The sequence below is a fragment of the Bos indicus genome, chromosome 14, assembly GCF_029378745.1.
Source record: "Bos indicus isolate NIAB-ARS_2022 breed Sahiwal x Tharparkar chromosome 14, NIAB-ARS_B.indTharparkar_mat_pri_1.0, whole genome shotgun sequence".
Lineage (NCBI taxonomy): Eukaryota > Metazoa > Chordata > Mammalia > Artiodactyla > Bovidae > Bos > Bos indicus.
The window spans coordinates 4,123,746-4,150,292 of NC_091773.1; the positions used below are offsets into that span (position 1 = coordinate 4,123,746).

The 26,547-nt window shown below is 47.3% G+C and overlaps 1 long non-coding RNA gene across 1 annotated transcript in view; it reads right to left on the reverse strand.

Annotated features, from left to right (window-relative positions):
- Positions 1-16,588: 16,588 nt before the first annotated feature.
- The window catches only part of LOC139186864 (uncharacterized), a 54,135-nt gene continuing 44,176 nt past the window's right edge, over positions 16,589-26,547 (reverse strand). Inside the window, exons 2-3 of the long non-coding RNA XR_011570470.1 lie at positions 21,931-21,989; positions 16,589-17,446 (exon numbers count right to left, since the gene is read on the reverse strand). This is a non-coding gene — a long non-coding RNA (uncharacterized lncRNA). The remainder of the gene's footprint in view (positions 17,447-21,930; positions 21,990-26,547) is intronic.

The following is a 26,547-nucleotide window of genomic DNA, read 5'->3' on the forward strand; positions in this document are numbered from 1 at the left end:
GGACTGTAGCCTACAAGGCTCCTCTGTCCATGGAATTTTCCAGGCAAGAGTACTGGAGTGGGTTGCCATTTCCTTCTCCAGGGGCTCTTCCCGACCCAGGGATCAAACCCGGGTCTCCTGCATTGCAGGCAGATGCTTTACCATCTGAAGCCAGGAGCAAAAGCTCACAGGCTTCTCCATGGAAAGATTCTATAACTCAAAAGTCTGCGAAGCTAAGAGGAAATGTAATCATTTAAGGCATCATTAATGCATCACCTGCACTTATTCCAAAACAGGTGTGCCCTGGGCTAAGTCGATGCATGCAGGAGCTGGGGGCTTTAGGTAATGAGACATGGCTCATGCAAGCTGCAGTGTCAAAGTCCATAGAGCCAGTAGGACAGTTTTTTCCCACAGTGACAAGGACCTGGGTGACCCTCTGGTTACAATGCTGTAACAGAGGTGCCGAACATCCAGCACAGCAAGGAAAACCTCAGCCATGTCTGATTCACACTCCAGCTTGTGTCCTGGATGTCACAAAGCCCCCTCCCCAACACGCCCACCCTCCAGTGATGGGGTTTGCTATCCCAGAAAAGAGACTAAGGTGAGAGCAGTTCCCTTACCTTCTGGGCACCAGCACCTCCAATCCTCCTACTCAAAGACTCCCTTCCTGACACAAACACCATGATAAGTCTGCATCAAACCTGGTTTCTAATGATTCACCAGAGGCTAAATGTTAAGAAAAATTCTGAACCAGCCCTCTAGACCACCATTTTCCATAACTCCGGTTTCCTCGTTTGAAGGAAGTGGTTGGATCAGCCTCCAGAACATCAGACATCGCTCTGGAGAGCAAGCATTCCTTCACTGCGGGCACAAGGTGGTCCCCCTGTGGTGCCCAGCTTGTCGAGTCCATGAAGTCAGAAAGGTCAGGCTCCGTGTGGATGTGCAGTGACCTCTTCCCTCCTACTCGACTTGTCCTCAGGCGTCCTCGAACAATCGAGGAAGATCGGAGGCAGCCAGTGCAGATCACAGAGCAGAGACAAGGTCTGAGGGTTTTACAGAGAAGTTTACATACGTTTAGAAGCCAGTTCATTTTTTAATTTTACATGAGAACCAGGAAGAGTGTGGTCTACACAACCTGACTAGGATGAAAAGTCACTTCAACGCTCCTGAAGTTGACCGGGAAGGATGACAGAACAGGCTTCTAGAAAAGGAAGCAAGCCTGCTAAGATCAGAGACTGCACCGTTTCTAGACCTGGTACTTTCTGCCTTCAGGCCTGACCCACACGTGCACATCCACCCTCGGCACTGTGCCCTATTCTCAGGGCCTGACCCACACGTGCACATCCACCCTCGGCACTGTGCCCTATTCTCAGGGCCTGACCCACACGTGCACATCCGCCCTCGGCACTGTGCCCTATTCTCAGGGCCTGACCCACACGTGCACATCCGCCCTCGGCACTGTGCCCTATTCTCAGGGCCTGACCCACACGTGCACATCCGCCCTCGGCACTGTGCCCTATTCTCAGGGCCTGACCCACACGTGCACATCCGCCCTCGGCACTGTGCCCTATTCTCAGGGCCAGTGGCCTTTCTCAACCTTACGATTAGCCCCAGCCATCTCTAGCCACAGGCCGGCTTGTATCTAGCCCCACATGGAACCAGACGAGGTGCCATCCCTCACCACTCAGCCTTGCTCCAGGGGGTTCACTTCAGACCAGGACACTATCATCCGGCCTCTTTTGCGGGGATCGTAAGCCAGTTCAGAGAGGAGTATGAAATGCCAAACAGATACAGTGTCTAACAGGATGCTCCCTTGGTCCCTATCCAAGTTTCTGGGGGTTCAAGGACACAGTACATTTTAGGTCCAGAAGTTTCTCCACAGAAGTCTGTCTAGTACAGAAGTCTGTTTCAAATAGCCTTCTTTGCATTTATGGACATCACAGCACTGGTGGGATAACGGTCATCTTGGTCCTGGGTAATGGGTCTTTAAGGGAATATTCTCTATGCACAGTTCTAAACCTGCCATGGGTTCCGAGAGGGAGGTGGTGGACGTGGTTCCTGGCTTGCTGCCTTGAGCAAATGGCCATGCGTCTAGAAGCTGATGCCGGTTGGCAGGCCAAGACTACCCGAGTCGGGAAGGGGGAGATCAATATTGGGCCAGGAGTGTACAGAGTGCGGTCCAAGGACAGTCAAGCCGAGGGCATGGACGGGCCTCCTGGAGCAGCGTGCAGCTCTGGAGGGGCCCCTCGCCACCTTCACGCTCTCACTGAGCGTTGAGCACCATGTTTCAGTTCACACCAGCCCTTAATTTGAGATCCCATCTCTGCAAAAGATTCTTGCCCCTATACTTCAACACCTTGGATTTCTCAGCTCTCTGGATGGGTCCATACTGGCAGCTTGGGGGGCCCAATGCTGGCTTGGGATCCAGCGTGTGGATTTTATCCTGGAGACAGTCACCACTCACCTCAGGCCGTACCATCCTCTGACTTCAGATGCGACTACCCTTCCTCCCACCGTCCTTGTAAAGGCAGCATCACTCCCTGTCCTCTTTCTGCAACTTGTTTGTAAACTATGGTTGACTTACAGTGTTAGTTTCAGGTGTACAGCTTCAGATTCTTATTCAGTATAGGTTGTAACAAGATACGGAATACAAGGTCCATGTGCTCTACAGTAAATCCTTCTTTATGGCTTCCTGTATTCTTAATGGGTCACTATTAGAAGAGACGTTCGTCCCTCCAGGCCTGGGAAGTCCTGTTACCCCAGATGTGTCACCCCTGGCTTTCTTGCACCTGTGCCAGCCTCTTAGCTGATGCCTGAGCTGCCTAGCGTCTGCCACCCACACCTCTGTAGTGAACAAGGGTAGAGCAGCCAGTCCAAGAAGTCACTTCATCGAAGTCAGTGCCACTTAGTGAGGTATCTGTCCCTACAGGCCCCCCCCTCCCCTTTTTCTTGGGCAACCTGGTTTTGCAGAGGGATTCCTCTCAAACTCATTTCCTCCCAAACCAGAGGCTACTGAGGTGCCCGAAGTCCTAAGTGTTTAAAAAAAAAAAAAAAAAGCCTTTGGTGCCTGAATCAAGAAGGCCAGTTTCCCCTGTACTAAAGAGTTTTGCCAACCCACTGCCACATCACAACACTTCTAGTTTAGTATATACAGTTTATGTTTCATTAAGAGAACTCAGCTTTACTCTTGACACTTGTTTTACGACATTCTCTTAAACTTGTGCTTTGAAAAGTCTGTTCATTTGAGATACCACGATCTAGGTCGACCCATGACTCCCTGGATATCTAGCCATGGACAACTCTGAACATCACTGCCCGTCTGGGTTTCAAGGACACAAGGACCAGGATGAGGCTGAAAACTCCTCTGCAGCATCTGGCATCTATGTTGGTTTATCTTTTAAAGAGAAGCAGATTTGGACTTTGACATATGGACCAATGCTCTCAGACCCTCATCACTCAAGGGTTCTCACAAAATAAAAGCAAACTCGGAGAAAATTGGTATTTGCCAGAGGGGAAGAAAATGGGAAAGGCTGGGTGAAAGGCAGGGCCATGACACACTTCCAGATATAATCAAGGGGACATCAAGTCCTCTATTACTAGAGCTGCCATGCTGTATATCTAGAAGTCAGACAGAGCAAACCTTCAGTTCTCATCACAAGGAAAGACACCCTTGTTACTTGAATGGTGATCAGTGTAAACAAATCATGATTTTGTATACCTCAAACTTATGTCAATTTGACTCAAAGTTATGAAAACTCAGTGACACTCAAAACAGGCTCATGCTAATAAAAGTAATTTCTAGTTCGGTAAACGCTTCTTTAGTGACAACAAGAATAGGCATGCTTCACTTAAGACCAAAATAAATGTTTGTTGAAGTGGCCCTGGGGTTTTTCCTGGCTCAAGTGACTCGATGGTCTGAAGTTCAGAAATATCTTCGAACCTTCCAAGCCTGGAGTACGAGAGAGACATTCCTACTCTTTCACAAGGTAAACACGAAGTGGGGCTCTGGCTTTGGTCTCTCGTGGGTGAGCCTGGAGAGGGAAGGCCTGGTGTGTCCTGCGTCTCGTGCAGTGCCCTCATGGAGATGGAGTCCTCTGTCCGACTCCTGAACCACATGCAGAGGAGCCACAAGTCCACCGATCCCATCACCATCTGTCTCAGAGGCGAAGAGCTGCCCCAGAGACACCCCAAAGCAACAGTGGCTCGACCGCAGTGCCTTTAGGGAGGGCAGTGGGCGTGGCCTGCAGCTCCCCCAGGGCCTGGCGGGCAGCTGAAGACTGTGCAACCTGGAGGACAGGAGCACTGAGCCCCGACAGACAGCCCAGCAGCCTCAGAGCCAGAATTAGAGGAAGGAAGGTGCTCACAGAGGACAAGGAGCAAAACAGGAGAGACGGAAAAGTGATACGTTTACTGAGGGCGAGTTACGAACAGACATAGGGATAGGGGACCTGGGCCGCTGAGCAGCCCCGCCGGCAGGTGGATGCGAGTGATCCCTGGTTTCAGAGACAAGCAAGACCTCAAAAGCAGAGCCTAGTGCCAATTCCTAAGGAAAGAGCAGTTGCATCCACAAGAATGGCCTCAAGCTTGGGCTCAGGAATGCTTACAAAAAGCAGCCAGGGGAAAGCAGACATTGTCACCCCATCACAAACACCAGTATCCTCTCCAAGCCTTCAAGGACCAGTTTCCTGGTATTGCTGTCAGGGAAGAACAGGCTAGACAGGCAGGCACACCTCAGAATCCAGGTGAGAGGTGGGCATCTAGAGGTGGGCCCTGAGTACCTCAGGAGGCCCCGGTCCCAGGCCTCAGCCAACTGTTCCCCTGGACCAAAGCTCCCCGTCCACTGTCCCCAGAGGCCCCCCCTTCTGCCCCACCATCTTCTCAGGAGCATCCAATCATTTGCTCAGCAGAGCTCTTTTCTCCCCTCACACTTTGGTCCTCAAGTTCCTCTGGGGGCTTTGGGGGCCAGTCACAGGAAGGTCCAGCCCATCCAGACTGTAGGAGAGAACTCACCCTCCAAGGACATTTACAAGGTCCCTGACAATAGTGTGACCCAGGGAGGACCCCCCTCCCATCTCTCCTCTGGGGTCCATGACTTGGAAATGGCAAGGAGCACAGTGGCCTGGGCTCACTGCCCACCCCCAAGACTCCCTTCGAGCCTGACTCTGACCATCCTTAGCAGTGGGGGCAGCATTTGAGTCAGCCAGGAACATTCCACACACTAGACAGAGGTGGGATGAGCGGCCCCAGGTTGTCCTTGTAGAGGGGAGGGGGCAGAGGAAGGGGACAATCCTGTAGCTTCGACACACGTAACAAGCACCGTATGCCAAAGAGCTACAGCCCTGACAGCCCCAGAGTCGGCAGAAACCTAAGTTAAACCCCTTAGATGGGAGCTCCTCTCCACCACGAAGCCCCAGGAAGGGGCATCACCTCTTCTGCATAACAAAGAGCAAGAAGAGGATTTTACGAGACCCTCTGCAATGAAGAATGTCAGGCTCCTCTGGACACATTGCAGATCTCAGGAGAAAGGCATCAGCTTCTCTCCTCCACCCTCATAGGACTTCTTTCCAAGGATGCAGAGCCAGTCTGACAAAGGAACTAGGATAGCCATCATGTTGGGGACCAAGACAAAGGCAAGAGCAGCCATCCCCTGGAAGCCCAGAGAGGGTTTCCTCCATCCTGTGGGTGGCACCCTCTCTGCTTCCCTGATGGTCGCCAAAGCTCGGACGGCCTCTGCAGCCCACCACGGGTACCAGGCAGTGGATGTCCTCCTTGGAGTCTGAATGAACCAGAGCTTTCTGAGGACACAGGATCCCCTCCCTGCCATCTCCATGATGCCAGATCTGAACATGGCAAGTGTAGATCTGAAAACTCACCCAACACAGGTGTGCCTTTGGGCAGGATCAGAAGTTGAACCCAAAGGTCGGTTGGTGTACAGAAGAGGATGCTCCACATCTGGGCCGTTGGAGTCCAGGAGCATGCTTGTGTCCTAGCCGTGAGCACTGGACCTGGCGATGGCCTGGTCTTCATCTAGCAATGGCTAGCTCAAAGGTCAAGCCCATAGGATGCTGGAATCTTTAAGTCTTGGAGCATTTAAAACATGCAGAAAATAGCAGACGAAGGTATAATAGCGACTCTATGAAATCCCTCAGTTTGTGAAACTGACTCTTTCCATAGTTGTAGCAGCTTTGTACATATGAGCACGCATGTTCACCCATGATCTTTCCTCGTGTCTTTATGAAGTGTAAGTTGTCTAAGTCTCTTGGTGGTCTTTCATCTGTCTCCTCCCTTCTTTAAGTGTGAACTTGGAAAGATACAGCCTGGATTATCAAGATATGTGACTTTCCATTGGTGCAAGTCTTTGTAAATTCAAAATTGTTCTCAGATTCATATATAAAGCTGACTCCTTGAACTGAGTGTTACTCTAATTCTGGGTCGTCTGAGAAATGTAATCAAAACCTTTGCGTTTGTTCCTGGATAAATGTCAGGAGTTATTGACCCTCTGTACTTTCTAGAGGCTCTTCTTCCATTTTTCTCTTAAAATTGCCACCTGCCAATTTTGGCAGACACCAGCTCTGTGGCAGGTAGAATACCTTAAAATCCACTCCCCCCCCCGCCCCCGCCCGCCGCCCACAGCATGTGAGATCTTAGCTCCCTGATTGGGGATCAAACCTCTAGACTCTGCAGTGGAAGTGAGGAGTCAACCACAGGCCCACCAGGGAAGTCCCATTCTATCCCATCCTTGGGGTCTTCAATCAGTGTTATCATGGATGGCAAGGACCTTCTGAAAGTTTCATTTTGTAAAGCTTCTTTTATGATTAAGCTACAGGCTAGGCACACACTATTCCCTACTTGACCACTCTCAGTTTGTCTAGATTTCAGAGATTCAAATTTTTAAAAAGACATTCAAGGCAGTTACCATAGATGCCCTAGTGAGTTGTTAGGCTTTTGGTGGTACCAGAGATCCTTGCGTGAACTGCCTGGAGGAAGAGACAGCTGGAGGTCTAGTAATGTAGGATTTAGACATCAAGACAAGTTTCATATCAAAGCCAGATTCCATCTCACACTGCAGGGTCCTTTTGTTTTAAACTATTATCTCGATTTCCAGCTTCTCCTTATGAAAAAGCTAACAGACAGCCTGAAATCTTACATGAATAGAAAAAGGAATGTAAGCGACTACTGAAAACCCTGGCCTTGTGGAAGTCACATCCTTTTCTAATCTTGCTGTGGACACGAAACCCAGCAGGCCTCTGTACTGCCCCTGAGGGCTGTTGGCCCTGCAACTTCATAGCGTTAAGTGTTCAGCTGCACTTGCACCGATGGCAGCCACAAGTTGTCAAGACGTTTCCTCCTAGAGGGTGTGTTTGTATCCGTGTGTGTGTAGATCTGGTCTAGTTTCTAGAGCTCTGCAGTAGTTTAACACCTCACATCCCTTTAACCTGTCACCACCACTGTCCTAGAGATTGTTAGCAGAAAGCCTCTTGAATCCTGGCTAACTCACAGATTAACTTAGTGAATGTAATCAAAGCAGGAGATGCCATCAGCGAGGTGGTATCAAGAGAAAAAAAGACAGAGAAGTAGCATAGGGAATGTGGGACGCGGCAGAGGAGAGGGCTAACCTGCATGCGGCTGTGGTCTCAGCAGGAAGAAGGTAAGACAGATGATATAATAGCAGTTTCCCCAAACTAAGATCTACATTAACTTTTGCCTTCAGTGAGAACTATTTGCATTTTACTTTAAATGACGTCTACTGTAAGCCCCACATCCTGATCCAGATCCATCACATTCAACCCCCATCAACCAATTCCTAAAAGTATACCGAGTGTCACCAGAAGCCAGGACTTGATATAAAAAGCTTGGCTTCTAAACCACTGTGACATAGCCAGGCAGGTTCTGGGGATCTCCTGGGCTCTCATCTGCCACCAGGCCCAACACAGGGCACAGGAGAACACCCAGTCCTCGTCCACTTCTAGAGAACCTCCTCCTTTGGATAGGACTCCCAGGTGGCCAGGCTCTTGGCATTGAGAACTGGGGCAAATATGAAGAGATAGGAGTCATTCCCTTGGTTTGGAAAGACGCAGGAGATGGTGGTTACGCTTAAACGGAGGGATAAGAAGTCCACAAATACAGGTCCCTCCAAATCACTTCCTGGAATAATCTGAAGACAGATTTGTAAAACTGAAGCTCAGTTGTGAGGCTCAATTCCAGACACACAATGTTCAGGAACGTTCCCTGAGAAACCTTGTGGTACTGCTGGGAGAAGCAACTGAGTGGAGTTTTAGGAAGAATTCTTAGGATTTGGAATTAAGATGGCAGGGTAGATGTTTCCAGAAAAGATTATCCCTCAAGATACATCCTACCAACACCCAGGATGTTGTTCCCTTCTCCACACTTCCTCAGAAGCAAGTAGCCCCTACTTTCCCCACCATATAGCCAATATTTTATAGTAGCTATAAAGTATAATCATCAGGCTATCAGTATATTGTACACCTGTAACAATGTTGTATAGCAACTATAATTTGATAAGAAAATTAAAAACGTTAATGTGAATGAAAGTGACTCCATACCCAACAGCACGTGGTTTGTTTTTTTAAACACACAGGGATTTACACTTGTATCCATCCTGGTACCCCCGTTACCAACCTCATCTGTCTGTCCCTCATTCTCTGCCTGCTAACACACCCCTGAGTGTTAACAGAATTGAGGAGCGAGGTTGGACTGCTGACCTCAGTTCCCTGTATCTTTAATACAAATACGAATTTGCCTAACCCTTTGTGATCACAAGATGGGTAGAGACAGTTTTGAGTGGAGACACCACAGATTTTCTGAGTAGACTTAATGCAAGTTGACAAGAGAGCGTATTACAGGGTAGATAGGATCTGCCTGTTAACATAAGGCAAGGTGACTTTCTAGGATGAATGGAAAGGGCTCATCTCATCCTTGGGCTTGGATTCAGAGTTTATTTGGTTCATCTTAAGTATAGGAAAGGAAGACACCTAATATCACTTCTTCCAACTGCCATTTTCAAAGACTAGGGACAGAGGAATATAGTAGATTCAGACACCTGCCAGTTACTCCCACTGGCCACTCAACTAAGACTTGAATTTGGGCTCTCTAGACTTGAATTCGAACATATGACCCAGATATCAAAGTCCCACTAGAAGTGGAGGTCAGAGGGCAACATGAGCTCGCGAGGGGCAGTTGGCACCACGTCAACAGGCACCACAGAGGGGGAGAGTCACCCATGAGGGACCAAGACGACCAATGAAAGCAGAGCTGATAAAAGGTGGTCGATGCCGCCAGTTCACTCCCTGCATTTTGCTTCATTTTTATGGGCAAATAACCTTGAGAACAGATTTTCACATCAGGCAGCTGATGGAAAGTATGGGAGACTGTCGTCAGAGTCTACCTTTAGACTGTAGGTTAGCTACAGGACACCATGTAAAGAGCCCGAAGTCACAGTTCTAAGCCCTCCTGTCACATGGCTGCTTGTGCTGCCTTGGATCTGTAGGTCAGTGTGTGGCTCATGCAGGATTTCTAGCTGAGCATAGAACCGGACATAGATGACCATCCTCAGGGCAAGAAAGACACACCCTAGTGACAGGGAGACCTTGAAGCCATCCCTCACTGATTTTAGGGCTCAGGCTGTTTACCAGGAGCTTCCCTGAAAGGCTACCCTTCAGGGGTATTAATATTTTAGTTACTCCTATTTGCAGCATCATGAAGCCTTCCAGAAAAATCTAGGGATATGTTTGGCAGATGCCAGAGAAGGAAGGAAGTTCCACAAAAGGACACCACAGTGAGTAGAAGAGGTTTCTTAGGTGTAGACCTCCCAGCACGGGAGGAGATACGCCCAGGGAGCCCTGAAGAGTGTACTTGGGTCATTCAGGTCCAAAATGCAGAGGGACCACTTTTATAAAGTCTAGAGTCAGAAAAGCTGGACCAGGACCTCCAGGACTGTATGCCAGCTACCATCTGCCACCAAAAAGGATGTCAGGGGAAGCCCCTATGTGAAGGGCTATAAGTGGTCAAGAAAATTCTATTAGGTTTTGGGAATAAAAATGTCAGCGGCTTACAGCTATTGTGGCCCCATACTGAGTTTTTCACGTGAAAATGGTGGTGAGTCGGCACCCAGAAGGTCCCCAGTGAGAAGCCTACAATGCTGGGGTCACCCCTGGCTCCCCAGGACTCACCCTCAGCCAGTTATCATCCTGGCTCAGTCCCTCCATGCTTCTCCCTCTGGCACGTCCATCATGAAGAAGGGTCCAGAGCGTCTTGGGCCTTGGGGTCATTTTAGGACCCCTGTCCTCCCGCCAACACACGTCCAAGACCAAGCCACGTTCATGCAGATCCTTTCAGACTCTTAGGAAATAAATTTTAAGGTACATGAATTCATGGATTTAACCTGTCTCAGAGGTTGTCCTGAGGGTCCTGTTCTCCTTGAAAACAGACAGCTAGTCTGAAAAGTGGTCAGTTCTTCCTTCGCCAGGCTAGTGTCTGAATAAAGGCGCTGAGCAGTCACGCAAGCTGGGCGCCAGAGGAACAAGGTGTGGACATGGTGGCATTGACCGCCAGGACTGTGGCAGCAAAATGAAATGAGTGAACAGCCTTATGGCACATACCAGCCAAACAGACCTACAGGAGTTAAACAACCCTGGTTACTGTTTAGCTGTTCCTAACACACGCTTGTAGCTAGACTCGTCCTTCGGAAAGCTAATCACTCTGACTCCATGTAGATTACACTCTGCATCTAGCATTCTTCTCCCCTCTTGTGTAGAATTCTGCATTTCAGAAAGAAGGTCATGGGCCAATAATTTCAGGGACACCAGACCTGCTTGCTGAGTTGCCCGAGGCCGGCTGTGGCCATTTGGAAACTTCTCAAAAGAAATGCAAAACCTTCAAGAGGATATAAAACCTCTCCCTATTCCCCAAAGAGGCGGCATGTTCTGGAGGCACTAGCCTGCTGTGCGTTTCCCTTGGACTGGCAAAAATAAAGCTGCTCTTGTCTATTTCCTCCACAAACTCAGTCTCCACCTCTCTCTCTGGCATCGGTAGACAGAGCCAAGATTCTGGCAACAGAACCAGTCCAGCAGGCGAAGAGCTAGTGGAGGCGGCCCCCGCAGGCAGCTCGCCTCTGCGGGGCCCACAGGAAGCATCGCCCGTGTCCATCACTGCACCCCTCTGTCCTTTCCCACCCCTTGGCTTTTTCTCCCGTGATTGTGGAGCCCGCAGGATAATCCTAGGTCACCTCCAGGCTCCGAGAGGTCCATGGCTCCCTATGACAATCACTGTTGTGAGACAGAAAGGGGACAGGAACCAAGGACGTTTCAGGCCAACTGACCCAGGACAGGCCCCCAGACTCTCTGGACTGCAATGACTTAGGATCGTCAGAGGTGCCAAACCCAAGTTCGTTTACCCTGTCCCCAAGCCCGCTGTGACGACGTTACAGTTCGCCAGCTCAGGTCCACCGGGGAGCCTTGCCCCCTCTGCCCAGATGACCCTGGGCCCCTCCCTCCCTCCATCAGCAGGCAGCCTCTCCCAGCTTCCCTGTGGCCTTGGGGACAGCCGCTCACCCTTGGAGGTAAGAGGGGCATCAGGGAGAATCTGTGTCCTCACCTAACATGCAGTTGCCCCAAGGGCAGTTCACACCACACTGTCTTACAGGAGTAGTGAGCATTACTAAAAGCCACTAGAGGAAATGCTGGCCAACTCTAACATGAAAGTGAGCTTCACAGTGGGACTGTCGGACTTCAGGTCCTAGGCTGACTGAAGTGAGTACGGTTGCCGTTCTGTTTAGTGCTTTGTAGAGGGTTTTTGTTGCGAAGAGTTTGAGGGAAGAGCAAACGAGATGCCACCCGCATGCCTGCAGGTGGCCCTCATCACCTGCCCCATACGTAGGACCTGCACTCTTTGGTAAGGAGCGACTCAAGACACCTGTTCTGAGTGAAGGACCACTGATCTCGAAGGATCTTGAAGCTGCCCCAAGAGCCCATTTAGCTCTCACGGCCAGCTGGCTGTCACTCTGATGGCTAAGGCCTCCTCCTCCCTGGGTCTAACACGAGACTCTTCAAAAGGTTAAAGGTGCAGGCCTGAGCCGTTCATTCACCTACACCAGGCAACACTTAGAGAGACAGCTAACAACTGCGTGCCGGGATGGCAAGTGGCGTCTTGTTTTATGGAGAAGGAAGAGAGTGAGGCAGTGTCTTCTGGCTTAAGGAGACGGCGATAGCATTTTCCGTCTGGGTCTGTAGATTTAGGGACAGCCCAGCCCGGCTTCCAGCTCCCCAGGCGGCTCTAGTGGTGAAGAACCCACTTGCCAATGCAGGTAGACAGACACAGGTTCGATCCCTGGGTCAGAGAGATCCCCTGGAGGAGGGCATGGCAACCCACTCCAGTATTCTTGCCTGGAGCATCCCATGGACAGAGGGGCCTGCGGGGTACAGTCCATGGGGTCTCAGAGTCAGACGCAACTGAGCGACTTAGCACAGAGCCCTGTCTGCTTCTCTAAGGACAGAGACACAGCCTGGCCAGAGCATCCTCCCCAGGCCTCCCCGAACGCTTGTCTCACACTGTCTGGGGCAGCCTGCTGTACCCTCTCCACACCCGCCACCCCCCACTTTACTTCCCTGGCCCCCTGCTGCCCTAGAAGGCTCAAAGGGACGGGGTCCTCTCTCCACTTCATTTTCTATAAAGCAACCTAAAGCGTCACCCCCGCCTGCTGGCCTGAGTACAGGCACTTTTCAAGGTCGTTTTGCTGAAGAATAAAGGGTTGGGGAGGAAGGGGGGCTTCAGAAGAAAAGAGGCTTATCCCTGTGAGGAGGCCGGCTCAGGCCCTCCAAAGCGCCAGGCCCCTTAGAGAGGCCGGAGGCAGGCCCCCTCAGCTGCCAGAGTGAGAGGGGCGAGCAGGAGAGACGCAGTGAGACCGCGCTCAGGGAGGACAGTGCCAGAGAGAGAAGAAAAAGTGGGGACTTTGCCCTGAAGAAAAACAAAATCCTTCCAGCCCACCAGCCCACCAGCCCCAACCTCCCCAGAAACCCATTCAAAGCAAACCCAACCCCTGGGGCAGAGCCTGGCTCAGCAACCCAACCCTGATCAGCAGCGGCGGGCTTGCCCTTATATACCCGCTGCGCTTCCCCGCGATCAGCAGTAACGACACAGGCTGGGCTGGGCGTGCTCCTCACCCTCCTCTGCTACAGGTGGAAGGGGGCCTTCTAGAAGCTCAGAGCATCTGGCTTCCAGCACCAGGTCCATGTGGAGATGGAGGTGGGGAGGCAGATTCCGAACAGGTCTCAGTAGTTGAGCAGCTTCTCTTAATAAGAAATCTTGCATTTGCAACACCTGTGGCTCACTTACAGACCTGAGGAAGGGGGTTCATCCTTCACATGACACATTGAAAGGGCAAAGAATATCACTTCAATTTCACAGGGAAGACTTTAATTTGTGGAGTTGGTGTGTGACCCTGGCCTCACTGAGTTGATAGCATTTGATGATGTTACATGGTCATGTTTGACTCAGAATAAATTCTCTGAGTTCTAAAATGTCTACCGCTGCTGGAGAAATACCTTTCAAATATGCTCTAACGGTTCAAAAATATTAAAATCTGGCATCCTTCAATTCCTATCACGTACGTCACGTTAATAAAAGAAATCTACTCATGGAATTTAAATTTAACAACTTCTTGTGAGAAATTAGTTTAACATTCTTGTGGTTTTGTATAACACCATTGATCATGAATTTTATTTTTAATTTGCTTTTATTGGTGTTTTAATTCTCCAGGAGACTTGGAAGGTAGAACTGAGGACCCAGAGGACGTAGCAGCTGGGAGAGGGCTCTGCAAACCTTTCCTGCGCTACCACGGTGGCCCTGGAGTCCTCCTAAGACAGACCACATACATGTTTAAGGATACAAGACTCAAAGGAAGAGCCCCCTACAACCACCCAGGAAATGTTGCTTCCTGCTCTTGAAAGCCAACACCAAACAGAGCTGATGTGCCGTGAACATAGGTGGCTCAGATGGTAAGGAGTCTGCCTGCATTGAGGGAGACCCAGGTTCGATCCCTGGGTGGGGAAGATCCCCTGGAGGAGGAAATGGCAGCCCACTCCAGTGTCCTTGTCTGGAAAATTCCACGGATGGGGGAGCCTGGCAGGCTACAGTCCATGGGGTCGCAAAGAGTCAGACACGACTGAGCAACTTCACTCGCTCACTCCTTCATCCTACCATGGAGGGAATATTAATATTATGAGGGCTTGTCCTCATACTGTAGCCTGAATCCTGGTCAGAACAGGATGCAGGCGTGGGAATCCATTATTCTCTCGGGAGATTTGGGGATGGACTGAGTGCATCTGTGGAGCACACGGGACAAACTTAGATTCCCAGTAAAGAGAAGGGTATACGTGTATTTAGTGTTCTGGTTTTAGAAGACATCCATCAAATACCAGCCCCAACGTGGTTCGTGAACACAGCACCCATTCACAGCACCACAGAGTCCATGGCTCCAACCTCCAGACACAGCACTGATCACCTTGGAAACCACAAGCCCAAAGAACAGTGCCCACCAGATGTTTTGACTGCTGGACACTCTACGGCAAATTCCACACCGGACCATTCACCAGAGCCTCGCCTCCTGGTGACTGCCCTGTGCGTCCCTCTAGCCCTCCTGGTACTTAGGCTAGACAGTCATGTGGCCTTCGCTGTATTGCTGAGAACCAGTGAGGGAACAAGGATGGGAAGCGAATCTCGATGATGCACGGTTACTTGCATAGTTCAGGTTTCTTTTTTGTGAGCTGCCGTCTTCCGTCCTCCTCCTTTTGGATGGACTGTGGCTGTGTATGTGTGCTCAGTCGCTTCTGTCATGTCTGACTTGTTGCAACCCCACAGGCTGTGGCCCACCAGGCTCCTCTGTCTTTGGGATTTTTCTCGGCAAGATCACTGGAGCAGGTTGCTATGCCCTTCTCCAGGGGATCTTCCTGACTCAGGGATTTAACCATGTCTTCTGTGTCTCCTGCAATGCAGGTGGGTTCTTTACCACTTGAGCCATCAGGGAATCCCTGACTGTATCTATCCTTACTCAAAATGTATTCTTGTAAAGATGAGTAATTACAGAGATCTACTTTGAGATTTCAACATCTGCTGGATCATCAAAAAAGCAAGAGAGTTCCAGAAAAACATCTATTTCTGCTTTATTGACTATGCCAAAGCCTTTGACTGTGTGGATGACAATAAACTGCGGAAAATTCTGAAAGAGATGGGAATACCAGACTACCTGATCCTCCTCTTGAGAAATCTGTATGCAGGTCAGGAGGCCACAGTTAGAACTGGACATGGAATAACAGACTGGTTCCAAATAGGAAAAGGAGTACATCAAGGCTGTATATTGTCACCTTGCTTATTTAACTTATATGCAGAGTACATCATGAGAAATGCTGGGCTGGAGGAAGCACAAGCTGGAATCAAGATTGCTGGGAGAAATATCAATAACTTCATATATGCAGATGATAACACCCTTATGGCAGAAAGTGAAGAAGAACTGAAGAGCCTCTTGATGAAAGTGAAAGAGGAGAGGGAAAAAGTTGACTTAAAGCTCAACATTCAGAAAACTAAGATCATGGCATCTGGTCCCATCACTTCATGGCAAATAGATGAGGAGACAGTGGAAACAGTGGCTGACTTTATTTTTTGGGGCTCCAAAATCACTGCAGATGGTGACTGCAGCCATGAAATGAAGATGCTTACTCCTTGGAAGGAAAGTTATGACCAAACTACACATCATATTAAACATATTAAAAACATATTAAAAAACATATTAAAAAACATATTAAAAAACTTTGCCAACAGAGGTCTGTCTCATCAAGGCTATGGTTTTTCCAGTAGTCATGTATGGATGTGAGAGCTGGACTATAAGGAGAGCTGAGCGCAGAAGAATTGATGCCTTTTAACTGTGGTGTTGAAGAAGACTTTTGCAAGTCACTTGGACTGCAAGGAGATCCAACCAGTCCATCCTAAAGGAGATCAGTCCTGAGTGTTCATTGGAAGGACTGATGGTGAAGCTGAAACTCCAATGCTTTGGCCACCTGATGCGAAGAGCTGACTCATTTGAAAAGACCCTGATGCTTGGAAAGATTGAAGGCAGGAGGAGAAGGGGATGACAGAGGATGAGATGGTTGGATGGCATCACCAACTCAATGGACATGAGTTTGGGTGAACTCTGGGAGTTGGTGATGGACAGGGAGGCCTGGTGTCCTGTGGTCCATGGGGTCACAAAGAGTTGCACACGACTGAGCGACTGAACCGAACTGAACTGAAGCACATATCTACAGAGGGTGATATGTAGTATGTTTGACATAATAAAAACTTCACGGGCCTTAACATTTTATATTGCATACTTCTGTTACAGCTCATCTGCCTAGTGTCCACAGAATTTAATAATGACTCATTCTGAATTCTAAGAATCACTGTACACTTGGCAGAAGCGATTGTGTAAAGAATCCTTAGGGATGATTTAGGTTGAATGTGACGTGGTGCGTTTTGACCAAAATAATTCATTCAGGAACAGTTTGATCTCATTACCCTTCCCTCCGCCCTACACTCTAATCACAGTAAAGTAGCTGAATTTTTACAAGCTGTTTTCCTTTGGGGCATCTGATTCAAGCAGTTCATTCTGAGTGATACATCTCTTTCGCCAAGAACCCAAGAAGTAAGGGCACGGGGGTTACATAAGGTTTACAATTGAACCAGTGGGAACCTAGAAGCAAATTGAGGATCCACCACTATTGATCGAGCACCAGCCCTCAGATGGAGCCTTAAATGTATTGTCTCGTACAAGCCTGGGGGTGTCGAGTCAGGCACTGCAGACGGATTAGTGAGAATAACCTTTGAGATCATTAAAGCCAGTGGTCTCCTAACTGAAATATTTTTTCCAACAGAACTTTTAATTTTTTTTCACATGAAACCTGCACATCACCTCACTAACTCACATACTTGCAAGTGATTTGTAGGTACCCTGCCCAGCAATGACTCAGCCTGTGCTAACAGCAAAGTGCCCTGCTGGAGATTCACCCCATGCTGTCTCCAGGGAGCTGACGAGTTCACGTAGCAAGAGCTGAGGGAGGCTTCTAGGGCCCCGTTTCCTTCCTTCCAGGAGAGAAACCTGATATAAGACGCTCTCCCTTCTCCCCTTGGAGTGACCCATGGAATTATTGTAGCGGACTTTCTCTGAAGCTAAGAACAAAGTCACAGAGTTCACAGCAATGTGAGGAGAGAAAAAAAATACACTAGTTTTTGATAATCTCATTGAGTCACTGACCCAAGCAATGATGAAGTCCTGTATTACCTTTAGACTTGAAAATACGCAGCAGTCCCTGCCTTCGATGTTAAAGTTGGGCGTTAGGGGTCTACTTTCATGGAGCCTGGATCATCCTCACTGGCAAAATCACTCCTGGGGACCTGTTTGCTGCTGCTCCTCCTGTGGGCTCTAAGAAATAAAGTTTGAAACCCTTCTGAGATGTTCCAAATCTTCTTACAAATGTAACAAGAGGAAAATGTTATTTACAAGATTTTATGAGGTAGGTGATTGACCATACACTATCTTCATAAGTTTATTCTAAAAAAGAAATACTGGTTAACTTTCAGTTTCTTTACCTTATGATTAGCATAAGTGTGAATATTGTGTAGACTTCTAAGTCATTTGGTTGTGAGTAACACAGAGTCGGACACCACTGAAGCGACTTAGCAGCAGCAGCAGCAACTTTGTTTTGTTTTATCTCTATAGGTTATTTTGTCTCTTTATATTTTTATTAATGCTGTTTGATTTAATTCATTGTGGTCAGAGCCTATGAGCTGTATCTTCGTTATTTCAAACTTGTTGAGATTTATTTGTGATCTAGTGCCTGGTCAAAATTCCAAATGTTTCATTTGCATATGAAAGATAAATTTCAGATTAGGTATGTTAATACACTATCCTTTTGTATATTTTATTAATTTGTGTCACTCTGAGAGGAAAATTGAAATCCGTGAATGAGTCTTAAAGTGGTCTGCTGAATGCCTACCCTTTTATTCTGAGTTTTTTCAGGAGCTTATTTAGTACATTCAATATTTTAAACAAATTCATGTATTCAACAATATTGGCCAAGCCCTTTCACTGTGTGCTCATAATGTATCAGACAGTAATGGTCAAAACCGAACAAGAAAAACAACCTGCCAAGAGGCATCTTTCATTGCAGGAGGGAAAAACTGAGTCATGAACGGAATGCCATAATATAATGGGTGATCTCAAGGAGAGGGAGGAAGTAGGGGGTGGGGGACGGGAGGATGACTCATAAGGTTTAGAGAAGCATAGAATAGCAAGGCAGGGATCCATTACTGTCTTATGCCTTGGAGGAAACAGCGTATTGTGGTAGCTTCTGGAAGGAGGTGACACTGATTTGAATTTAAAGCAGGAGTGGGAGATAGATTCCTAGTACAGCCACTTTGGGGGAATGAAAAAGAGAAAGTAAATTGCAGAGAAGAACACGGCATGTCCTCTTGCCTTCCTTTAGAATAGCATTTTAATTTCATACCTGAAAATTATCAAAGTTCCAAAAAGGAAGACTCATTAAGAGAATTAAAAACCAAGCCACGGTTTGGGAGAAAATATTTGTGAAGCATGTATCTGATACACAACTTGCATTTAAAATGTACAAAGAACTCTTAAAACTCAAAAATAAACACCCAAGTTTTGGCAAAATTGGCAAACGAGCTGAACAGACACTTTACCAAAGATGATATAGAGATGGCAAATAAGCATATAAAAAAGATGGTAAATATCATAGGTCATTAGAGAATTATAAAGTGAAATGAAAATATACCACTACAAACATTTGAATGGCTAAAATCTAAAGAACTAACAATACCAATGATGACAGGGATGCAGAACAAAAGGAACTTTCCTTCATTGTTGGTGGAAATGCAGAATGGTACAGCCATTTTGGAAGACTGGTGGGCAGTTTTTTACTCAGCTAAACAGAGTCTTATGAGTCAGCAGTGGTGCTCCTAGTTATTTTTTCAAATGACTTGAATGCTTAGGTCCACACAAAAACCTACACAGAGAGGTTTAAATCAGTTTCATTTGGGAGAAGGCAATGGCAACCCACTCCAGTACTCTTGCCTGGAAAATCCCATGGACGGAGGAGCCTGGTAGGCTGCAGTCCATGGGGTCGCTAAGAGTCAGACATGAGTGGCTTCACTTTCACTTTTCACTTTCATGCATTGGAGAAGGAAATGGCAACCCACTCCAGTGTTCCTGCCTGGAGAATCCCAGAGATGGGGGAGCAGACAACCAAGATGTCCTTCAGAAGATGAATAGATAAGCAAGCTGTGGTACACCCATACAGTGCATCCCTAAGTGACAAAAGGAATGAGCCATCATGCCATGAGAAGACATGGGAAAATGCCTGCTGCTAAGTAAAAGGGAAGCTATGACCAACCTAGACAGAATATTAAAAAGCAGAGACATTGCTTTGTCAACAAAGGTCTGTCTAGTCAAGGCTATGGTTTTTCCAGTGGTCACGTATGGATGTGAGAGTTGGACTATAAAGAAAGCTGAGGGCCAAAGAATTGATGCTTTTGAACTGTGGTGCTGAAGAAGACTCTTGAGAGTCCCTTGGACTGCAAAGAGATCCAACCAGTCCATCTGAAAGGAGATCAGTCCTGGGTGTTCATTGGAAGGACTGATGTTGAAGCTGAAACTCCAATACTTTGGCCACCTGATGGGAAGAGCTGACTCATTGGAAAAGACCCTGATGCTGGGAAGGATTGAGGGCAGGAGGAGAAGGGGATGGCAGAGGATGAGATGGTTGGATGGCATCACTGACTCGATGGACATGGGTTTGGGTGGACTCCAGGAGTTGGGGATGGACAGGGAGGCCTGGCGTGCTGTGGTTCATGGGGTTGCAAAGAGTTGGACACGACTGAGTGACTGAACTGAACTGAACTGAAGTGAAAGGGGCTAAATAGTGTCTTATTTTAATCACATAACATTCAGACAAGCAAACCACAAAGAATGTATAAAGAATGGTAGTCTCCAGGAGTTCAGAGGAAGGAGAAGGGTGAACAGATGAAGCAGAGATTTTCGGGGCAATTAAACTATTCTCTATGATGCTGTACTGATGGTAGGTTCATGACACGATATATTTATCCAAACATATTTTCACTGTACAACGCAGAGTGCACTTTCATGTAAGATACGGTCTTTAGTCAGTACAAATGTATCAGTACTCATTCTTTAATTGTAACAACTATACCACAGTAATTCAAACAGTTAATAGAAGTAATTTGTGCAGGGGAGAGAGAAAACATGGGAACTCTATAGCATCAGCTTAATTTATCAGTAAATCTATTGATTTATTTAATAAATGTAGAACTGTTCTAAAATAGTCTATTAGCTAAAAAAAAAAAAAAGGCTAATCTAAAAATAAACATCTAGAAGAGCATTACAAAGCAGAGGAAGTGAGTGCGGAGTTGAGAAATAGCGCGTGGGCAGATGAGTTGCAGGGATTATCAGGTAGATGCGGCAGTGGGGGTGCCTACCAGTAATTCCACGTGGTTGCACTACAAGTCATAAGGCAGAGAAGTCATGAGTGATGGGCTGGGGAAAACCGGCAGAGGCCAGTCCATGGATCTAGTTTGGAGAATGAATTCTATCCTGGAGGTAATGGATTTTAAACATGGAGATACAAAGTTTGTCTCCTGGGATGGTGTGGACAATGCCTGTGTGGCTTATCACACAAGGCTGCTGTGTGTGCCCAATCAGACCATGTCTGTTGAATGCTGACCCTGGATCAAGTTGTCAGTAAATGGCCTGTCGCTTCTGTAGGAACCTCAGGGTCTTGATCCCTCAAGGGAGGATCAAAAAGTCCTTACACATCTAACTTTCCATGTCTAACTTTCTGCTTGTGATAATGTCCACCCAAGTCTGAGGCCTGTGAAGTCACTTTTATGGTGTAACCAGTAACAGTGAGAGGTGGACTGTCCTGGATTGTGACTGGACTCTCTGGCTCCTCCAAGAGATGTTGGAAACAGTCTCATCCACTCAAGATAGCCTGGATCAGAGCAAAATTCTAGAAAGTTAAACTCACAGTATGGAATTGTAGTAGAATCATGCTGTCTGAATGACACTGCTGCTAAGTCACTTCAGTTGTGTCCGACTCTGTGCAACCCCATAGATGGTCTCCTACCAGGCTCCTCTGTCCCTGGGATTCTCCAGGCAAGAACACTAGAGTGGGTTGCCATTTTCTTCTCCAATGCATGCAAGTGAAAAGTAAAAGTGAAGTTGCTCAGTCGTGTCCGACTCTTAGCAACCGCATGGACTGCAGCCCACCAGGCTCCTCCTTCCATGGGATTTTCCAGGCAAGAGTACTGGAGTGGGTGCCATTGCCTTCTCCACGACACAGTGTGTGTAAAATCTTGAGAAAAAGAAACAACAAAAAGAAGTGGACAAAAAGCCCAAAGTATCGTGACTATCTGGAGGAAGGCTTATTTTATTCAACAAAATTAGTTTGCATTAACATAGCTATAAAAACAGTGGACAATTAATTGGGGTATAAAGTGAAATAATAATTAGTATTTATTGAGCAATTTCTACATGCTAGGCACTTGACTGTCATTTCCCTCATTTCTATAGTTAAAGATGACTTTGCAGAGAATTGAACTCATGTAATTTGCTCAAGGGCTTCCCAGGTGGCCCAGTGGTAAAGAATCCACCTGCAGGAAATCCCTGGGTTGTGAAGATCCTCTGGAGGAGGAAATGGCAACCCACTCCAGTATTCTTGCCTGGGAAATCCCATGGACAGAGGAGCCTGGTGGGCTGCAGTTCGTGGGGTTGCAAAGAGTTGCACATGACTTACTGACGGAGCCAAACCAAATCTGCTCAATATCAACCACGCAGGAAGCAGAAGCAAGATAGAAACACAGGAGGCTCACCTCAGACGTCACGTTCTCATCACAGTGCATTTCTGTCCCTCACTCCATAAGAAAATATCCTACAATAAAATACAACATCAAGTTTCATTAATTCCACGAAGATATTAACTTGCCAGGAGTGGAGTGCTGAGAGAATACCTTTCTGGACAGACAGAAGTAGGTTCAAGCTCTGGCTCTGCTATACCCCAGCTCTGGGGAAAGTACTGAAACTCCATAAGCTTCTGGTAGTTTATCTCAGATTCTTTATTTGAATGAAATGTGATGGGATAAATAAAACGTCTAGCACCCAGTGCTTCACACACGCTCCATTCACGTTAGCTCAGCTCTCGCCATTTAATTTTTCATGCCTTGGTCTCCCAAATGGCTTTTCCCAGCGTGAGAGAATGAACTGATTATTTAGACAGCTCTAGTCTCCTCGTGAAACTGAATAAATAGGCACTCAATTTCAATCATGCACTTGGTCAATATGAGTCATCCTGCAGAACGAGATAAACTCTTGGAGAACCTGTAAGTTCTGTTCTTAGTTATATAAAGCTATTGACCAGAGTTTGAGTTCATGAAGTTCATTTTCTGAGCCAGCAGCCGGCTTCCCCCTCTCATATCTGTTCAGTTCATGCAAGATTCCTCTTTGATGACTTTGTTTTTATGGCTTCTATTGATGACCGTGTAATGAGGTGGTTATTAATATCCTAAACTGCTTACCTGGATGGCATATCAATGATAACTCGCTGAGTGAACAAAAACAAGATGTCTCGGTTGGTGAGCTCAGAAGTACACATCCTATGGATCTCTGGCATCTGGGTAGGGGGCACCTCCTGCGTGCAGTGCCAGCCCCAGCCTTGGCTCTCCTACTCCTCCCCATGCTGTCAGAGCTCAAGCTGCTATGCCCATGGAGAGCTGCTACCCTGCATGGGACAGGGTGACAACTCGTGAGTTCTAAAAGCAAGGATTATAATTGCGCAGGGCAATGTCCAGACCTCCTCTTGCTGCTATCAAGGGTCAGATACTCATTTCTCTATCGTAGCACTCAGGAAACTTGGTACCTGTGTTAGGCTATTTGGCACAAGTGAAACAGGAGGACTGCACAAGTTGTATAGGAAGAAGGATGACGCATACCCATATCTACTTGAAGAAGGCAGGGTTTTTCTATTTATTTCTTGATGTATCACAAGTATACAAAATAGAGCTAAGCAATAACAGAGCCTCTGCACTGTATGATATACTCCTGGGACTATACGATACACGTCCCTGGTGGTCCAGTGGTTAAGAGTCCACTTGCCAATGCAAGGGGCACAGGTTCAATCCCTGGTCTGGGAAGATCCCACATGCAGCAGAGCAACTGAGCCCTTGCTACAACTACTGAAGCAGATGTGCCCTAGAGCCTGTGCTCGGCAACACGAGAACCCACCACAATGAGAAGCCCTCACGCCGCAGCTAGAGAGTAGCCCTTGCTCACTGCAACTAGAGAAAGCCCGTGTAGAGCAATGAAGACCCAGTGCAGCCAAAAAATAAAAAAACAAATAACTTTGTATTTCCAATGCCTGATATGTAATGAATACTCTGTTATCACATATCCCCGACACCATCACTGGAACCACCTCTAAGAAACAACCAGAGAACCAGGACGCTACAGATGGACCTCTAATCATACTCACTCTGAATCGCTTCTCCAACCCTGGAGTTTTCATTTAAGCACAGTATTAAAATATTCTTATTAACTTGCATCATCAATATATCCTTCATCTATTATTTATATGCTTTAGTTCTGCAGCCTGGTCTGGAAGAAACAGATACCGTGGGGGTTATATTACCCTGTGGTTGGAAATTGCTTTTCTCTGACTCTTCCTTTCTCTCTCTCCCCATCAGTGAAGTGCTAGTTCAGTTTCTGTTTTCCACTGGCGTGAACCAGTTTCAAAGCTTTCTCATCGCTTGCATTACTTCTGATTCATTTTCCCTGCAATGAAATAGAGCTTCCTGGTTGCCTTCTAAACAATGTGCCGACTGCACCACTTTTCCTTACTGGGCTTAGCATCACCTTCAGAATCCAAACTTTCTTTAGAGACAGTGGCTCTTCTTTGCCTAATACCAGAGGTGTTATTGGGCCCTGTGTGTTTGTTAGTTGCTCTTTGTGACCCCTTGGACTATAGCTTGCCAGGCCCCTCTATCCATGGAATTCTCCAGGTAAGATTATTGGAGTGGGTTGCCATTTCCTTCTCCAGGAGATCTTCCCAACCCAGGGATTGAACCTGGGTCTCCTGCATTGCAGGCAGATTCTTTACCATTTGAGCCCTGGTTCAATGGATCAAAGGCTTCCCTGGTGGCTCAGAGGTTAAAACGTCTGCCTGCAATGCAGGAGACCTGGGTTTGATCCCTGGGTTGGGAAGATCCCATGGAGAAAGAAATGGCAACCCACTCCAGTATTCTTGCCTGGAGAATCCTATGGATGGAGGAGCCTGGTGGGCTACAGTCCACAGGGTCGCAAAGAGTTGGACACGACTGAGTGACTTCACTTTCAATGGATCAAATGCTTTGGATCAAATCCTAGGATCAAATGCTTCATCCTAGGACATCAAGTGACTCAGCAACCTCAATTTACTATCATTGGCTAATTGTTACCTGAACTGGCAAATCATTTTTTAAAGAAGTTGTTTAGTTAAGTGGAAGTTATTTAAGTGAGACCAAAACTAACACAGAGGCACAGGTAACCTTCGAGAGAATGTGGCTCATAGTCCAAAGTTAGCTGCTCTGACTGTGCTGTCTAATGAATCGTGTCTTTCTGAAATTCGCATGTTGAAGTCCCAACCTCCATTGCGACTATATCTGGAGAAAGGGTCTTTAGGAGTTAAAGTTAGATAACGTCATAAGAGTGGAGCCGTAGTCTGATGCAAACGTGGCCTGTGGCCTTATAGGAAGAGGAAACTCTCTCTCACTTTTGCTCTCCCCACCCCGTGCCATGTGAGGTCACCGGGAGAAGGTGGACCGTCTGCAGGACAGGAAGAGAATTCTCTTAAGGACCCACCCGTGCCTTCACCCTCACCTGGGACTTTGAGCTTCCAGAACTGTAAGGAAGTAAATTTCTATTGTCTTGCCCGCCCAGTCCCTGATATTTTGTCGTGTCAGCACAAGCTTACTTAATATAAACTATTAATACTCTACTACTTCTCCGTGAACTCACACCTACAGAATCACATGCAGCTCCAAGGGCAGCCGACACAACTGGAAAGAATTATGGGTCTCTTTCACCTTTGGGAGCGAAACCATGAGAGAACCCCCTCAAGGGTTCCCCTTTAGGACCATTACACAATAAGGTTATGCAAGGAAGAGTGCAGGTAGTATTCTCTATATATGTTCATTATACAATGGAAAAGACAGAGCCTGTATAGTGATCACAAATGGATGGGTTGGCAGCTAGTATTTTTTCCCAAAAGATAACTCTTGGAAATTACATGTCATATAGAGGAGTAATGTGTGGATAGACCTCTTAGAAAGGGCATGGTGAATGAAAATATCTATGATAGAACTAAATAAGCACTAGGAGACATAGCCCATTGGGAAAACACTCAGTAGCCAGGTGGACAAGGTGAACATATGTGGACATCCCTCGGCCTCTTTCTCCAGGAAGCCTGGCATTTTCTCTGTGGGCACAAAGGTTCTGTGGCATCAGGAAGGAAGACTAGGCATGGTCTCCACAAGCTGGATGTCCTTCACCAAGCTGCGCTGGACACTGCTACTGCCAAATACTGATAGTTCTGCTTTCTTCTTTTATTTTTATTGGAGTTTAGTTGCTCTACAATGCTGTGTTAGTTTCTGCTGCACAGCAAAGTGAATAGCTATGATGCTTTTGAACTGTGGTGTTGGAGAAGACTCTTGAGAGTCCCTTGGACTGCAAGGAGATCCAACCAGTCCATTCTGAAGGAGATCAGCCCTGGGATTTCTTTGGAAGGAATGATGCTAAAGCTGAAACTCCAGTACTTTGGCCACCTCATGCGAAGAGTTGACTCATTGGAAAAGACTCTGATGCTGGGAGGGATTGGGGACAGGAGGAGAAGGGGATGACAGAGGATGAGATGGCTGGATGGCATCACTGACTCGATGGACGTGAGTCTCAGTGAACTCCGGGGGTTGGTAATGGACAGGGAGGCCTGGCGTGCTGCAATTCATGGGGTCGCAAAGAGTCGGACAAGACTGAGCTACTGATCTGATCTGATCTGATATATATATATAGATGTATCCCCTCTTTTTTTGGATTTCCTTCCCACGCAGTTCACCACAGGGCACTGAGAGGAGTTCCCTGTGCAGTACAGTGGTTTCTCACTAGTTATCTATTTTATACATAGTGGTGTGTATTCAGTTCAGTCGCTCAGTTGTAGACCCTTTGTGACCCCATGAACCGCAGCACACCAGGCCTCCCTGTCCATCACCAACTCCTGGAGTCCACCCAAACCCATGTCCATCGAGTTGGTGATGCCATCCAACCATCTCATCCTCTGTCGTCCCCTTCTCCTCCTGCCCCCAATCCCTCCCAGCATCAGGGTCTTTTCAAATGAGTCAGCTCTTCGCATCAGGTGGCAAAAGTAATGGAGTTTCAGCTTCACCATCAGTCCTTCCAATGAACAA